This window comes from Lineus longissimus, chromosome 16 (assembly GCF_910592395.1).
Source record: "Lineus longissimus chromosome 16, tnLinLong1.2, whole genome shotgun sequence".
Classification (NCBI taxonomy): Eukaryota; Metazoa; Nemertea; class Pilidiophora; order Heteronemertea; family Lineidae; genus Lineus; species Lineus longissimus.
In genome coordinates this window covers 3,511,725-3,524,140 of record NC_088323.1, presented here as the reverse complement: position 1 = coordinate 3,524,140, position 12,416 = coordinate 3,511,725, and the positions used below count along the sequence as shown (strand labels likewise).

Here is a 12,416-nt window from a genome sequence, read left to right as displayed (position 1 = left end):
CTACAGGACATTTGTAGAGCAGCAAGTTGGCGAGCTCACAGAATTCAGCAGGCACTTTAGGCAGTATCAATATTTAGCTTAATTCGCAAGGTTCACACCCAATTATCGGAGCTGTGCAATGACCGTTGGTCTTTTTTCTAGCAGGTGTTGGCTGGCTAAAATTCAGGCCAGAGATTTATGGCATGTTTGGTTAATTAATCAATCAATGTCTCTTTTAAAACAGGAACAAACAATAATTATCTCTCACTAAAACAACTGGTAGTATCATTTTGCCTTGCCCTTTAACAGAAACTCGTAAGACAGAAGACCAACCACTAATGACAAAGCATCAAGCTGAATTACTTACTAATCATCCTGCCATCCACTTGATTTTATGTGCTCAGACAATGTCCTCAGCCACTTTCCTCTATATTCCTGACACGTCAAATGAATGGCAAGCGATTGACACTTGAGAACCATTAGGTGGCTTGTTACGGTCCTTGATGGTCTTTCCAAAACAAACACAACCAGGACAATTACCGTGAGAACGGGACAAATGGTAGTTGGTAGAATGTTGGTGATACTGTTTTGGTTTCTGTATATACCGGCTGTCATAGTTTGAGATAAGCAGGTTGAAAAGTTGATGATCAATCAAAAAGTTGATGAGTAATCGATCAATCAAAGCAGTTGCTATTCTACACTTGCTATTCAAAAGCGCTTCGCAATAAATTTGAGTAACATCCTAAAATGTGGGACACTCGCAAGCTCTTAAAAGATGACCAGGATATCAATGTGCGCATTTATGCATGGAGACGCGACCGAATATGATATATGACTAGAATTAGTATTATAAACGCACTGGGATTACTTCAATCGGGGTGCATTCATGAGCGGAATAAAATGTGATTCTCATCTGTACCGGTTCCCAGATACGATGATTCAAGACTGGTACTATCTTCTGATTACAGCCTAGAGGATAACGTGATACCCGGTCATTTACAGATTCGAAGTATACTTGGGAATTCATATAAACTAGTCATTTGAATGCCTAACCCTTTCCATGTACTATCTTTCCATGAACTGGCCACGTCGTATAAAGATCAATCGAATTGAATCGAGCATCCCAACTGTGCATAAATGCATACTACCAATTGAACCCTATACCTTCTGTTTTCAGTCTCCTTTATAATTTTGGCGAAGGTCTGACTTGATAACTCAGTCAATTCTTCAATCATCTTAGCGTGTACCTTAGTTGTAATGGCAAACAATTTATCAATATTATGGCAGAGAGTACGTTATTAAAGTTATTTACGATGTCCAGGGTCCTCCTGAGGAGGATAATTGCAATACTGGCCCAATTATATCCATCCGCAACGCGTGCCGTAGTGAACGAAACGGTAGCGCCGGAAATGTTGTCTATCCGGTGGGATCAAGGATACTATAGTGTTGTTTACCTTCTTGGTCCAGTTTCTTGTCAGTTTCGTTTTTGCGTGTAAAAGATGATAATGCACTGCCTTTCATGAAAGGTTTTCCTCAACATGCTCACATGAAAAGGTGTCAGCAGCCTGGCATGCTAACCAGGATATGTTTCTTTGATGTCAACGAGGGGACATTTTCGGTAGGAGCAAGGCGGGCCACATGAAGATACGGGTTTGAAAAGGAATATCAGTATCACCAAGTCAAACTAGATGTAGTTTTTTTAACGGCGCATATTATTTACCAAGAGGCCGCCGATTGGACCCTTTATTTGAAACACTCTGGTTTAATGAACCTACATAGCCCACACTGCTAGAACGGCCGGCCAAGGTGAAGGGAGTCAAGATAGTTCTCCATCGTTGGTGAATTTCTACCACACTACGTAAGTCAGTCGTAATAGATAGCAACAACGATATTATAACAGCGACGTCCACGAACAGGCTACTGTGTATGGACAGCAGTCCCATAGAAAAATGTCAGCGACAATAATTGATTGACATGCTGCATTTGACACCAGCGCTGTGAGGCAAACCTTCTCCGGATTACGACATGCTTTGCCCAGCTCGCCTAAGCAGTGCTAAGAAAGTCGAGGTAAATTCTCGAGAGGAATTTGACGTATAATTACTTCACATCCACACCTCCACGGGATGTCGTCAGAAGAACCACGGGATGCCGAAGCTTAAAATGATGGATCACACCCGAGTTAGTATGGCTGCAGCTTTCGATAATTCCTATTAGGGCGAGTGAATCCAATCGTGATTTGCTGGGGATCTTTTTATTTCCTGAATTCGCTTTGAGAGATTAGGTCTCGCTTGACAGTTAGTGTGTAATTTGTAACCGGATATGCCATACTCCCCACATGCAAATCATTAACAGTAGGTCAGTGACACATTGACGCATTATAGTGACTCTCTATTTCATTTCATTTCATTTATTTCCATTAGAAATATCATGACCTAGAGGGGAGCACTCCTTTACGTTTCATTCTTATTGCAATAATACTTGACCCCGCATCTCTATTAGATTTCACGCCTTTGCTTCAAACTGATCCTAGACACTAGTCATTATAGGTAGTTTTCCAACGCGTACAAAGGATCATCCATACACATCAATCAATGTGTTTCACACAGCGAACAGTGTTAGGATTAGCTATGAGTCCCTCCCTCTTCCCTGGTCCTAACACGGAAATTCGACACACTTGACATAAAACATGAACTTCATCATTGTCAGCTCATGACATGCCTGAACGTACGTGCAACAATGCCCAACGCTCACAGTAGTACGATCAGGTCAGCATGGCACCGGAAAACTGCTGTCTAGCTGAGACTGAAAGAACCAAGATTACAGTTCTGAACTCTTCCTACGTTATCGCTGATTTTTAAACATTGGCTTGTTAACGCGAATCATTATTTCTCCGATCATTGCACAGAGAACTTCTTCGAGCGCAATATTAGTGCCTTGGGGGTATTATAGTCTGCACGCCATGATCCATTAGTCATCTTGAGATACGGAACTGTTGCAGAAAAAAAACAGTAGTGAAACGTAATACGTTGATGTGTCATATCCAGTTTTCATCTAGTCTCTAGGTTAGGTTAAGATTAGGTTGCGAAGGAGTGTTTCAACATCCTTACCTTACATGTGCGATTATTCCAAAAGGGACTATATAGTCAGTGAGTTAGGCTCGGTAGCTGGAGGGGGGGGGATCAAACCTGAAGTCTCAGACTAGGTGACTAATATATAGTTTTGGTGGTTTAAATTCTTGATAAAGATAGTTCTCGTACGAGCGTGGAATACAGTGCCGATGGAAAGTGAGATAGCATCGACGTTCATAGTACTGACTTAATAGGGCCCATCTTGATTCTCACTACAGTCTTCCTTCAACATTATGACGCATATTCAGCATCTACTCTTAATTAAGGTAATTCAGCTTATATTTCGGACTTCATTGAGAAATGCTGTTAACAAAAAATATAAATACCAAAGGTCTCACGGAGCGTGTTACCTTCAACTTTAGCAATCATATTACAACTCCAAAACAACCATGTTTGAAATCTGGATCCCTCGCCGATATTCATTTTTATTTATTTTGTCTTTAAACAGAAATGTGAACACCTAACGTAATTACCTAATTTGTGACAGTTGACTCAAAATAGGTTTTTGAAGAGAAAGTTAAGTCACTTTCAGGTCTTCCAAAAATTTATAATAATGTAGCCTACAGCGAAGAACTGGTGAAAACGAATGCTGTCTGAAAACCACATAATGTGTCAAATTGAACAGAATAAACGAATTTCAGCATAAAGATGTTGCTGAACGATAATCATCCACTTGTGGGAGATGAGTTTGATTAATTAAGACCTAAAGCGTTTTGACGGTGACGTATCAATGTTAAGCGAAGTTCTTCAAAAAATGTCACGAACGTATTCTTCTCAGGTGTTAAGTGTAAGACACGTCATGACTACTTAATTTCAACATTTAACATTTAATTTTGGTGCAACAGGATTTGGCAGTTAAAACACCATTAGCGAAATACTGAAACCACGCTAGGGTATTGTTTGGTGTGATTTATGGGAAGGTTTCTTCTTCAAATAAATTATAATTGACAGGTGAACGTGACGTTGCAATGATGCTCAGATCAGTTAATAGCTTCATGTCTGGGACATGACAGTTTGAACTTTCTAAAACCGGTGTACTCCTGGGTACAATAAAACTGCATATGACATCAACCATGAATGATTTAACATGGCAGATGGAAATGTCGAAACTGATTGACAAGATCAATTATCGTTGAGGAGCTGAAAATCAATACTAGGCAATTCAATCCAAGGTCACCATGAAGTAACTCCATGATGACGGCTACATCATAATAGCTCTTTTCTTGAAAACCTGTGTAATTATGACCCGTTGATTAAATCTTTGCAACTAATTTGCTCCATTAGCAAAATTGCGACTAACAAATCTCTCAAGATAATAAATTGGTGCACTTCTATGACAATTTCCACCAACGATCAGCCTATAGCATGATGAGGATAGGAACACGTCTTCATAATTTTTCGGATAAATTCAATGAAGACTTCTCCTCATGCCAGCTACACCAAGCCATATAAATGTCAAGTCCTTCTCGTTTTCGTGATCTCTCTTCCTCTCCATGTCTTGTTATTTAGAAACACAACTATATCCATATACTTATCATGTTGTTTATAAGGGCTTATTATGTTGCCGTTTGCAGTGCTAATGGGATTGTTCTGCAATCCTCTCAAGTTATAATTCGTAGTAACATCAGGCAAATACGATGTCATAGTCCTTAGAATAGAGTACCCTTCACTTTACTCTTTCTTAAGGTGATAGCAAGTACTTTTGTATTCCGTACCTTTTTGTGCCCTTTGCAGTGTTTTACGCCTAATGGGATAAATGTGCAATCACTTGTAGTATTAATTTGTGTAATTGACGACGACAATGTACTGCAGTTCACAAAAGCTAGCACTAGAGTGAATTTTCGGGGACTCCTCTGCCGCTTAAAATGAAAAATGAAGTCGTATGATGGGCCTAAAAAATACACATTTGTACAAGGAATTAATGATAAGGACATAATTATCTACCATTTCATTGATACAGAACTTCTGAAGTAAAAATAAAAATAAAATAAAATATAAAATAAGTTTGCCCCAAACTAATCCCCTTGGCGCCATATGGTTTATTTGCATCCGATTTCCCAGCGTTATTCTGGAAAGCAAAAGAAAAATAACACATCTGGCGCCGCCAGACCTAAAAAACCAGACAGATTTCACCACAGGTCATTGCTTTCCTTATGAAAACAGGTCGCCAAACAGAACAGACATATAAATAAGCGTTATCATTGATATCAGATGTCAAGGCTCGTGAAGAAACAGCTATCATGACTTTGCGTTTGATAACCGAGAAACCCGTCAAAGTATCCCAATCGGTTTCCAGAAATCGTGTTGACAAACAGCTTGACCAAAATTAAATTCATCCAACGCCATTGTCAGCCGTGCGATTTCTATCATTTGTATGGTATGTCTGTTAACTGAGTATTTGACACCTGACATGTTTGACTTCGATGTTTCATACAATATTTCATTACGAAAACTATCATTCGCAAAAACTGAAAAATAAAACGGTCGATAACATGATTTGACCTCCATTAGTGAGGGAACAACACAGTCACAGAGAACAACCCATCTCTCGAAATAGTGAAAAACAGTTTTAAATACGACTTGGCTTCAACTTATTTTGAAACAAATTGCCTCACATGTATCTAAATTATGTGGATAAACCGATGGGCAGAACTTTAGAATAGTTGAAATTAACAATGCGAGGCGTTATCTAATCCAACAAAGAGCCACAAGAAACAGTCAAGCAGAAGACGTTCATGTTCATTTTGATTAAGTCACGTCCAGTGTAAACAAGCTTGTTCTATTTGCGTTGGATTCAGATTTGTTATCATTCGTTACCGTAGGCAGTGACTTGACCCATCCTCCCAATGAAACAGAAGCGTCCTTTTCGATGTTTCATCAACTTTGATTTGATCATATGCAGATTACAATTTAGCTTCTTAGCGAGTTTGCATCGGCAAACGAGTATTAAGCATCAAATTGCATTGTGCAACAGAGCTCAAATTTCCACCAAGAAATTGCTGAAGTGTCGATGCAATCCAAGAAGCCACTTGTCAAGGTATTACCAAAATTAAAAACTTTTCTATAATCCGATCAGTTACCAGTTTAGCCAACCAACAATCAAGTCCATTATTCTACAAGTCTCGCAGGCGTCTGTCAAGCCAATAAAATTATACAGCCCTCCTCGACAATCCATTCGGTCTCTTCTTCTGTTGTGCTGTCCCGTACATTTATTGAAGCGACTCGAATGACATATCAGTGCTAATACCTCACAACAACAACGACTCCTTAGGATCTCGTTTTTTCAGCCATTGTCATTTTCAGATTCATATGCGTGTACTCTTGTCGACTATTTTTTAAGTAGCAGTTTTGCATTAACAAACATGTTTGGCGGACCAAAATTTGAATGCTTCAGCTTCCTGACTAATAGAATGAAAGTACAAGGAAAAGCAGCTTATCTTCTTATCTTATCTTGAAATTTCGTCGGTGCTAATTACACGGGCCTGTTTTTACTTCGAAGAAGCTGCATGGGTACCAAATTTCCGATGTTTTTCACGCATTCTATCAAACGCGTAAGGGTTAAGTGTCTGGATCACACTCAATAGTACACTGATCTCTAAAAGACAACATATCACTAAGAAACCCTATCCCTGCAAGCAGCCTAGGGACATGGCTATTTACTTTCTTGTATAGTCTTGTTAGCTTTCTCGTCTTATATTTCTTATTTCTCATCTTTTAAAAGCTTTACTTCGTGATCGAAGTGATGTTAAACCCGCCTCCTGAGACACCACTCTTGAGGAGTGAAATTGCACTCAACCCTATTTGAGCTATATGACATTTCGTCTAATTAAATTATCACCTCGCCAGCATGGCCAGACATTCTGAAGGACCAAATGACTGCATTACACCAAAATAATAGTCTGCGAGTTTGATTGAATATGGAATATAGAATACCTTGAATGCAAGCCAGCCTCGAAAAGGGTGGTTATCATTTACTCAAACTACAAAGGAGAGTCATCTGTATTCGTTGGCCGAATCTTTGCAATAACGTGAGTAAAGCGGCAGCATTTTACATGGTGTAACCGAAGCTCTTGATATGTTATAAGGGTCTTAGAAAGAGTTTCTGCCAGCATTTTAACTCTAGATCCAGGTGATAATCGCGAAACTGTAAATGTCGAGTTGAAGGAGCTATTCCAGTACAAATCCTGGTATGATATGGAACCAGGCCAGGAACCCAGACTATTGGCTATGAACATCTAATGTCAATATGGCCGATTATCAGAGGGCCATCAAATGATCTCTCGGGCATACCAATGAACATTTCATTAGGGCTAATTGCCGCCAATTCTCATGTCACTATTTTCGCCTCGCAATAGCCCCACCCTTGATATACTTTACCTCGGGCGAATGAAACAACATGCCTTAACGGGGATGACCAAATGTCAACAGATGAACTGGGCGGAGAGGCTTGTATTTCAAATGGCCTTCCATTAACTTTAGCCTATGGAGATGTATCCTTTTCTGCAAAAGAATCATTTGCTGGTTGGCGATCTATCCAGATAATGGACAAAATGTGTTCCTTATTCCACGACAGCACCTGCTATCTTGAAGGGATCATTTTAGATTTCAAAAAACATTTCCCTCTATCAATATTGTATCAATGTTTTGATCGATCTCATACGAGTACGAGAGGTGCACGAGGCTCATGGAGAAAGATTGATGACGCTGTTCCAATGAGTAAAAACGGAGACATCATCATTGTCAGACATGTGCGTTGACAAATCATTAGGTTATTTTGCTGTTACCTCGCAGTTAATCGAATTCAAGGCGAATTTTGATAACATCGACCACTCCGAAACATCTTTCAGGGTGGTCTTAGGCTTTAACCGGCAAGGGCAAAGAAACGTATTGATGTTCGATATTTACTTCAGTTCCTGCCGACCGATGTCAAGGGGTTTGATTCCTCGTTGGATGACGCCCTGGTGTGATACGGAGGTCGACTCTCTCTGACATCATAGGCCTCCCAAGTTTCCTGTTCCTAATAGTCATTCATGCCCATGCGTAACCAAGAATACAGGAGCTAGAAATTTTGTTCCAACTTCTTCCGATCGTGGCGCTGATCAAAGTCCTCAATGACTCCTACACTACAGGTCGCTTTTTATGGTATATAAGGTTGAGCTGATATCCTAGTAGTCGTTCCGTTGTCAACTCTACTTTGTTATAATGTATACACGATAGGACAAACAGGGCTACGTGACGACTTTTGCCACCCAATAACAACGTTCCCAAGATGCCCCTCCTGATGACACTATAAGTGTTCAAACCCTCCCTATGCTCATTATTCCTAATTGCATATTTTCAGCAATGTCACGGATGGTTCATCAAATTGATATCAGGGTTCTGTCCGGGTGCATATGTCTAATGAAATGCTGTGCGACGTGACCCTGGTGCCCAAAGGACTGAATCAGTTTCCACCCGATACAACACGGATCTGGTGGCCGTAATACCTCCTTTGTCGGGATCGCATTAGAGGATAGCAGAAGGACTTCGCGTTGGACCGAGTAATCAAAATCATGCCACATCTCGTCTATTACGTTTGGGCGATTTCATTTCCTTTCTTATAAATATGAAATTATTCAAAGATCACAGCTAATTAAAAATAGGTAACCCATTACAATTGGTTTTTGAGGCAGCCTTCTTGTCAAGCGCAGTGGCGTTATACTTCACAAGGTCATGGGTTCGAATCCCTTCGATGGCACAATTCTTTCCCGTTGAAGTTCGTAGGTTAAGTAAGCGCTCAGTAGTGCATCGCCGGCGATGATGAAGCACCTTGAGGAAGATCGAACTTTAACCGTCGGCATGGTCTACGCGACAAAATGTGGTTCTTTCACTCTCGGGCTAACACATGATATGCTCATCCTCGTTGGTGCTGTTGTAATCGAAAAGATCACGTATTCGACTGGGAATTAATGCGCCCTATTGAACGCCCATTGACAAGTGACGCGGCACCTCCGCTCTCCTCCTTAATGGGGTCAGAGGTATAGATCCATCTGCTTGAAATTCCGAAGAGCTGTGCGAGAATCTATCAGCGTTTTCATCAAGCAGAAGTTGTTGATATGTACGGTAAGAAGCGTAATGTCAAAGACCTCTCGTAATTGAGAAAAGCCGAAAGGCGCACTCTCAGATCATGATGATGGACGGAATTATAAAGCTACTTCGTCTTATCAAAATCAGTTTCTCTAGCGGAATCTCGGATTTTGCTTTTATCGCGAAAGCTGCTCAGAGCTATTGAGGCAATTATTCGAACAATTTTGCTCTTGAGTTTGGTCCGCTTAAGTGCTCGGAAACAATTTAGATTCAATTAGAAGTCTTTAAATAGATTCACGGTTGCGGTGATTAAACTGAGTGGAGGATAATTGTTAACTAAATTCCCGACAATCAGATTTTTCAAACCAAATGGAGGTTTCAATGAAATGACCTGGGACCATCATTGCGCTCACCTGTGTTTTTTAGCATGAGCAGTTTCACCTCCACTCAGATGGAAATATTTTGTCGTGTTGGACAGGTTTTATTTGCAAACCTCATATGCGATTTCGCGACATATTGCACGATAGCCATGAAAAAATCCAGAGGAACTTTACTGAAATACACCGCACTCTACATTTTGTCCGGGGTCAAAATCGATCGGGAACAGCTCAGACCATCAAATATCCCAATCTTTTCACCTGTCAATTTGGGATTCATTGACATTTTCTAACATCGATCTAACCGCCGTTGATGACAGCCGAGATAACATACGTACCCGGTTGTCAGCCTAGCCACATTAATCGATACTTTCCAACGCTTTAGCCATATTATCAAGAAAGTAAATACTGTCAAAATTTTCAAAAATTGTGGATTATAGAATTATGTGAAGAGGGTAAGAGAGGATTAAAGAAATCAACCGCGGAGCACTTATAAAAGCTGGAAGTCGCTGACATTGATAAATCGTTTGAGAAATTGTTTCGAGTATCCCTCAAATGCTATCATTTGAGCCGGCATTCGGGGTTATACATTGAACAGAATTTTGGACTCCACTCAAGCGAGCTGCATGAAATGTTATCTTCAACCTAAAATCCATTTACTAAAATGAGTTGGTGCAAGTAGGAGAAGGTATTCATTGTTGGCTTATTTAAGGCAGTCGATCTCTTCAGACAAGTCAAAAGAAGAAACACTTGCTACATGGCGAACAAGCAAGCCATAAACGTGAACAGAAACAGCTATCATTGTATAACTAGTATTAAAAGAGAGTAGTAGTTTTGCCATCCTGTCATTATTTGACAATCTTTATAATAATTTCACTGATTTACTCTTCATAACAGCTCGCTTATGGAAATAAGAACACAGGTACTGGTTAACCTTGTGTTGGTTACATTTGCCATTTCCCCTGCTGCCAGAATGGCCCATTCTTCATCAGATGTAGGAATGGTACTCATTGGACAAACTTATTCATGAAGAAAAGTAATGATTGGGACAAGAATTGAATAACTATGATGACTATAGGAAAGATATTATTGAGACAAAATAGAGAAAATTCATAGCGCATGATAGAAATTGCAATCAGCTCCCGTGAACTACTGCAGAGCCGGTACGATTGGCAACAACATATTGAACGACTCGTCGAAATGTTAGCCCCGAATAGATTACTTTTAAGCAACATCCTCTTGGCAGTATGGATCAATTGTCAAGGCGTTAACATTGTTTTCAGCTTGATTCGACACAAGTGGATGAAATCGCTCACTTTAAATAGAGAGGCAATAAACCCATGAACCAATGCCAGCACTCCTCGATCTAATCGCGATTTCTTTGACAAGCAGTTGGATTAGTGATCGACGCAACGGGAGGTATCTGCACATAAAGCGGGCATTGTGAAAAAAAACCCCCAGTAGCATGGAAGTCAGCCTACTTATGCCTTACCATTCTTTTCATACTAATAAGATGCGACACCATCATTTGCTTTTTAATACATTAGACCCACATTGCAATTCTCTTACTGTAGGTAATAGCAAGTATGGATCTCATCTATACTTGGTAATAGTTGTAAGTGGAACCTTTGATATGTTTTTCTACTAGGTGTGGTATATTCAAGGACATACAGTAAAAGCAACTTCAAATAAGTCCTGGTCCCCCAGTGCTAATGCTGATGTAAAGTTGTTGAATGCCCCCCCCCCCCCCCCCACATATCTCGCTCTGCTTCCATCGACAGCTAGAGTCATAAAGTTTCAATGAAATGAGATAGAAAACAATATTATTTTTGTTGTAGAGCGTTCTGAAACAAAAAGCGATACGCCAGAAACGCAAAAAACGGAAACTCGCCGAAACGTCACATCGGCGCTGTTGCAATTATCAGCGATTCTCTTCAATCTTATCAGCCCCAGCGACAGAAATCGATTCAAAAGAGATATTCAAATATCGAATAACATGGCAAAACTTCTTTTCCACTAATTCACGTTGAGAGGACAATAATTGTCCTCAATTATTGACGATATGAAAACAAAATAAGAGCCACTTAACAGGCAAATAATTTCGTAGCGATGGCAAGATTTGCTTAACTTTTTTTCTCAAATTCAAAAACCTTATCTTTAAGAGCGTACATCAAGACTGGAGTAACTGAATCCCGGTTCCTGCTGAGCATGGCAACGACAAACAATGAAACACTTCCACAGTGTTGATCCTAAAATAGACACGAAAATCATAGGAATTCTTTAAATATCCAAGAGAAACATAAAGTCTTACCTTTGGTACTGCAGCGGTGACTTAAGCATTACATTACCAGGCGCAGACAGCCAACCACATCCATACATACTTCCTGAATATGCCCCAAGTCATAAACTTGGAAATCACTAATAAATCAGTCATTGCAAAAGAAACTCACACAATGTGTATTTCTGTTGTCTCACTCGTTTGTCCCCTCAGGTGGCAAATTTGAGCGGCTTCGGAATAACCATCGGCTGAAATTGAAAGCCACCACAGTCATCGCGGCTAACTCGACTCTCATGGTAATGTCTCATGTTGCGGGTGTAGGGATATCATCCTTTGGCGGCGTCTCTAGGCGGCAAATTTCAAATCACTATTCATAGAATTATCAATGATGGTTTCTCTTACAGTATAACTTTATTTTGCTGTTGATCGGAACCCTCCAGATTGTTTCCGGTGAGAGGGGACAACGTAGGTGTGTCTCCGCATGTTGATCCAATTCTGCACACGTACTGCTCATCTAAGCTCTACTGAATGGTTTCAAGATAGTGGGGTTAAAAAGTGAAGTCGGATGACACCTTTACCACAGCTGAC

The 12,416-nt window shown here is 40.2% G+C and overlaps 1 protein-coding gene across 1 annotated transcript in view; it reads right to left on the bottom strand.

Moving 5' to 3' along the window:
• LOC135500076 (G-protein coupled receptor 54-like) overlaps positions 1 to 12,098 on the bottom strand; it is a 34,941-nt gene extending 22,843 nt beyond the window's left edge. Inside the window, exon 1 of the mRNA XM_064791232.1 lies at positions 11,862 to 12,098. The gene's annotated coding sequence lies outside the window, so the exon portion shown is untranslated. The remainder of the gene's footprint in view (positions 1 to 11,861) is intronic.
• Between the last annotated feature and the right edge of the window lie 318 nt (positions 12,099 to 12,416).